Genomic DNA, 6,000 nt, shown 5'->3' with positions numbered 1-6,000 from the left:
GCGTAATCCCTAAGTATATAATGATAACAGTTATGCTGTACCCCTGTCAATGTTTGCCTAACCATAGAAACTATGCAGTTTTAAAGTGTGTGTGTGTGTGTGTGGGGGGGGGCACATACAGGATCTGCCACATGTGCCAAATACTCTAGGTACGCCCCTGCATCATGCAGCAGTCAGACCCAATGGCCATTCCTCAGCTCTTTGTCCCACGTCTTAAAAGAGGTGGGATAAAGAGCTGAGGCACGGCTATTGGGCGGCGCGGTGCGTGCACGCCGGCCGCTTTAATTTCATTAGGCGCCGGTGGAGTGACTGCTATCAATGTCGCTCGCAACCGCTTTGGTGGCGCAATGGGCCACTTGACTAGACTTGCCCCCCAGGCCTTAGGCTGCCAGCCCTCCCCTGGTCACCAGTTTGACCAACCACAAGAGAAACAAAGGACATTACAGAAGTGGGCAGCAGAGGTAAGCTTAACATTGGAAGCTTTTAGCTAATTACTAAAAACCATATACCGTATTTGCTAGATTATAAAACGACCCTGATTATAAGACGACCCCCCAAATCTTAATATTAATTTAGGAAAAAAAGAAAAAGCCTGAATATAAGACGACCCTATAGGAAAAAAGTTTTACCAGTAAATGTTAATTCATTTAAACTATTTTTTTAATAAAAGCTATGACTGAGAAAAATATTTTGGTTTTATTTCCTTCTATTTTCCAACCTGCCCCCCAGTAACGCACATCTGCCCCAGAAATGCCTTATACCCCCTATATACCACTGTGCCCCATGATATGCCTTTTAACCCTCTAAATGCCACTGTGCCCCATGATATGCCTTTTAACCCTATATGCCACTTTGCCCCATGATATGCCTTTTAACCCTATATGCCACTCTGGCACTTAGAGGGTTAAAAGGCATATTATGGGGAAGAGTGGCATATAGGGAGGTTTAAGGCATTTCAGGAGGCAGAGTGGCGTATAGAGGGTTAAAAAGCCATTTCTGGAGGCAGAGTGGCATTAAGGGGGTTAAAAGGCATTTCACAAAGCACCCTGCCTCCAGAAATGCCTTATGCCCCCCATTTAACACTCCCCCCCGCCCCACTTACCGGTACTTCTGAGTCTCCTGTCATGTAGCTGGGGCAGCGTGTAGACTCACGCTGCAGCCGGAAGGAGGCGTGGCTAGCAGCGGGGGTTGTCTGCGTGCCACACCGGTGCGGGGAACTCTGATCTTTTGACAGCCGGGGAAGGTCTGCATCAGACTAGCATTTGCTCTGAAAAAAAACCTTCTCTTATAATCGAGCAAATACGGTATTTTTATGTAAGTAACATTCTATAAAGCGTTGTCAACATTTCATGAGGATTTTAAAAAAACAAAACAAAAAGATTTTGTCTTTAAAGAGCAAACCTTTGCTAGAGACGGACTCTATGCATTGTTAGTGACTCTCGTGAGAGTAGTCACCACGGCTATGTAGGCGATGTATGTATTTCAGGAATCTGGTAAAGAAGGAAAAGAGATCCCTGGTCTTGTGAGCTTACAGTCTCTTAGGAGGTTCATAAACTATGGTTATGTACAAACTTGACAAGACATCTGCTTACTTTGGTTCTTTTGACGATTAGTTCCATTTTCTTCATACTTTATTGTACTAGGATTTCGTAGCTCATAAAAAGAACCTTGATCTCACTCTTGCCCAAATAATATATCACCCAGTTACCCACACCCTCTTTTTAAACGCCAAGCAAAGAAAGAAAGTGCTGTAAGACACACTGTTCCTTTGAAGTTGTTTCAGAACAAAATACATCTTTGAAACTAAATTGTCTTCAGATCCTACATGCTTGCTTCACTGAACATATTAATGCTGTAGGTACACTTATGGTTTTTAATACTAATGATTATGGATATCACCCTTTGTACTAGTATTGGTCGTTATATGCAAACCCCATAGCTTAATACCACTGCCTATCCCGCCGATACCTGGAACATTCAGGGTCTGAGCTCCAGGGTTCTAGGTGTGTATAGTCAGATTCTCACTCTTGCAATGCCTGCTTACCTTCTACCTTCTTCTAGGTATTGGGACACCCCTCCTAATTATTGAGTTTAGGTGTTTCAGCCGCACACCTTTGCTAACACGTGTATGGAATCAAAAACACAGGCATATAAAGCTAATTATATGTGTATTTTTGCTATATTAATGTTCCTGGAGGGCTAAGCCAAATGCCAAATGATTTAGGTAAACTATAAAAACACTCAGGAGCTGTGGCAACTGGTGTTTTGTGTGGATAAGTGCAAGATAAAGCCCCTGGGGCATAAAAAACCAAGGGGAATGCATAAAATATTTGATGTTGAGGTTGGGACTGTATGAAAGGAAAGGGGTTTGGGCGGTATGTGTCACGACCGGGGTACAGGTTCTGGATCCGCGCTGCAGAATCAGCGCCCTCTGGAGGAGAGAGGACGTACTGCCACCAGTCAGGGGTCAGGCAAAAGAGTAGTCGGGGTCACAAGCAAAGGTCAGGGCAGGCAGCAATATAACGGAGGTCAGGTTCAAGCAGGAGTCAATACCAGAAAGCTTAATCAGGATTCAAACGCTAGTGAAAGGCAAAAAGGCACTAACACAGGCAATGGTGTAGTGCCAAATGAGGGTTTAAATATCCCTCCAACAATATGGATCCTCCTACCCTCCTAATTAGGGGGAGGAGGAAAAAGAATAAATGTCGCTTTAAGAGCGACATGAATATTCATAAGATTAGCCGTTCGCGCATGCACGAACGGCTCTCACGACGTAGAGGCGCGCGCCCCGGAATTATCCCTCGAAATCGCCGGGGACGCGCGTCTCGCAGGAGAACGGACCTGGCGGCAGCTCACCGTGACGGCACCAGCAGGGAGCCGACTGCGCGGGCTGCGTCTCGGCGTCCCTGCCGGCAGCCCGACGGAGGAGGTAACAGTATGTGAATAAAAACATGTAAATACATAAAGGGAATCAGCCAGATAAAGGAGGAGAGTATATTTAAAAGAAGAGAAACTACCAAAACCAAAAGGACATAGATTTAAATTAGAGGGGCAAATCAGGAAATATTACTTTACAAAGGTTGTGGATATATATATATATACACACATGTCTGCACTGATCGTACACAAGACAAAGGAAGGTACTAAATGACAACCACAAGTTACAGTTGATGTAAGGCAGCGTGGCCTACTGGTAGAAGGCACTGGAGGAGGCGGGCTCCAGTCTCAATGAGAGCGTGGGTTCGATTCCCACCGCTGCCATTCGCTTTTTAAAATCCCAATAATGCCATTAAGCCCTCCAAAATATTATGTCAGTTACTTTTATGGTCTTCTACGGGTTAAGTGTGGCTTCACTGCCATCTAGAGGGGATGACAGGACATCGCAGGGACACATTCACAATCCAGGCTGCAGCGTTTGTATGAATGGATAGATATAGATACACTATATGACCAAAAGTATTGGGGCACCCCTCCTAACTATTGAGTTTAGGTGTTTCGGCTGCACCCATTGCTAACAAGTGTATGAAATCAAACACATAGGCAGAAAAAGTTAATTATATGTGTATTATTTTGCTATATTGATGTTCTTGGAGGGATAAGTCAAATGCCAAATGATTTAGGTAAACTATACAAATACTCAGAGCCGTGGCAACTTGTGTTTAATGTGGCAAAGGGCAAGTTAATGCCCTTCGGTCATAAAAACCCAAGGGCAGCGCATAGAACATGTGATGTTGAGGTTAGGACTGTAGGAAAGGAAAGGGGTTTGGGGGGGGGAAGGTATGTGAATAAAAACATGTAAATACATAAAGGGAATCAGCATGATAAAGGAGGAGATTTTTTTTTAACCCCTTAAGGACCAGTCTTTTACTTTTTTGTACCCTTTGGGACCGAGGATGTTTTAACACTTTTTCGGTTCTTGTGCTTAGATGTCACTCATTTAGTGTACCCACACACGTTATATAGGCTTTGTTCAGATACCATTTTTTGATCACATTATCTAATTTCCTAAGATATATATATATATATATATATATATATAAATATATATATATATATACATATATATATATACATATATATATATATAATGAAAAATTGAAAAAAAACAAAACTTTTTCTCACTTATTCATCCAAAAAAGCTAATGAAAAAATCTGCTAAATAGATTCTACTATTTGTCCTGAGTTTAGAAATAGCCAATGTTTTTATGGATTATCGGGCAATAAGAACAAGAAGCGTTTTGCTGTTTTGAAACCATTTTTTTCCCCAAAGCTGTTCATTCTGCCCCATGTGCTATTTCGGGTATCTTTGAAGCAGGCCAATGCAATTTATGCCCTCATACCATGGGGGAAAAATAATGTGCAGAAAAAAGCAACAACAAAAAAAACATTGGGTATTTCTAAACAAAACTCAAGACAAACAGTATAATCTATTTAGCAGGTTTTTTTCATTATTTTTAGCAAAAGTGAGAAAAAGTCATTTTTTAGCTGTGGTGACTCTCGTGAGAGTAGTCACCACAGCTAAGAGTAGGCCTTTTTTAATCTTTTTCAATTTATATATGATTAAAAACGTGTTACACTATATATTGTATTTCCCTTGTGCTTTCTACGGTATGAGCCTGCGCCATCTGCTATATGTTGGAGGTTGGGATCTGAAAAAAAGAAAATAAAAAAAGACAAGCCGATATACTGAGCAGTATTTTAATCTGTGAGTGGAACTACAGAGGGGGAGATTGTGTATTTAAAATCGTATCACACAGTGTGTACGATGTTTGATTTTTTCTATTTTATAATTGCCTGATATTTGAGGAAAAAGAAGAGGAAGATAAATTGTATTCTCAAATGAAGCTCTTCAGGACCATCTAACAGTTTACTTAAGTATCATGTTTTACTTTTGTGATAATACTATTTTGTTATATTCTGTTACAATTGTATCATAGCGCTCCACCTGTAGAAATGTTGCAGGAACAGTGTGCAATCTGACCTTCAATAGACTGCATTGTGTCAAGCGATTATGCTCAGGAAGGAACACCAACAAGGAGCAAACTAAAGGAATGGGATGCTCTATAACTCTGGAAAAAAAAGCAAAACAACTCCTTTCTGACCTTTAGGGTCCACCCTCCATTGAATGCTGTTTAGTACACTTCATAAAGTTATTCCATGGGGTTTACTAAAAAGAAACATATATGCATGGAAAGACATATCCAAACCACCAAGCATATCTGTTTAGATCTCCCTTCCCACATTTCACTTGGTCTCCTCTCACATCTCCAACACCAGGGGGCCTCAAATTAAAAGTAAAAAGGTAAATCCACATAGTTTCAAATATCACATTAAAATGTCACTTAAAAGGAAATGTAAAATGTAATCTTTTCAATAAAATTTATGGATTAGCATCTTAGTGATTTACACTTGCACATTTTGTTCTTTTAAATAAAGCTGTAGTATTTAGTTATATGCTTCAACGTGCTTTGTGACCAATGGAACCTCTCCTGCCAGCTATCATTGTGTCATCATACTAGAAGTCTCATATGTTACGCTGGCTCTCCACACATACACACACACACACAGAGCGCAAACAGTTTTGAAGGACCATCTCAAGACAGCTGGCTACCTGGCAAAATGATCTGCGGAGTGTCGGCTCCCCGGCAAAGAGATCCGCAGAGCGTCAGGTTTCCATCAACAGATTTGAAGACTGTCAACGTTTCTATGTATTTCTTGTTGCTATGACATTTTAAGAAAAAAATTCTTTACATTTTAGTACTAGTCAGAGTTAGCCTCTTAGTGCCCAGAGGGAGGGGCAGTTCTTCGAGCCATGGCTTCCCAGAGATTTCCTTCAATAAAACAAGGTTTTTTCTTTCCTCCGTGCTGAAGAATGACTCTTCGTGAGTCCAGAGGCAGCTCCATCTTTAAACTATCCATACAATGTTTACTATTAAATAAAAAGGTTTGTTCTCATAATTGTTGCGGTCTATGAGTAATTCTTTCAAATTAATATCACCT

Source organism: Sceloporus occidentalis, unplaced genomic scaffold (genome assembly GCF_023333645.1).
Source record: "Sceloporus occidentalis isolate IW3139 unplaced genomic scaffold, rSceOcc1.0.p SCAF_372, whole genome shotgun sequence".
Taxonomy (NCBI): Eukaryota; Metazoa; Chordata; class Lepidosauria; order Squamata; family Phrynosomatidae; genus Sceloporus; species Sceloporus occidentalis.
This window is presented reverse-complemented; position numbering follows the sequence as displayed.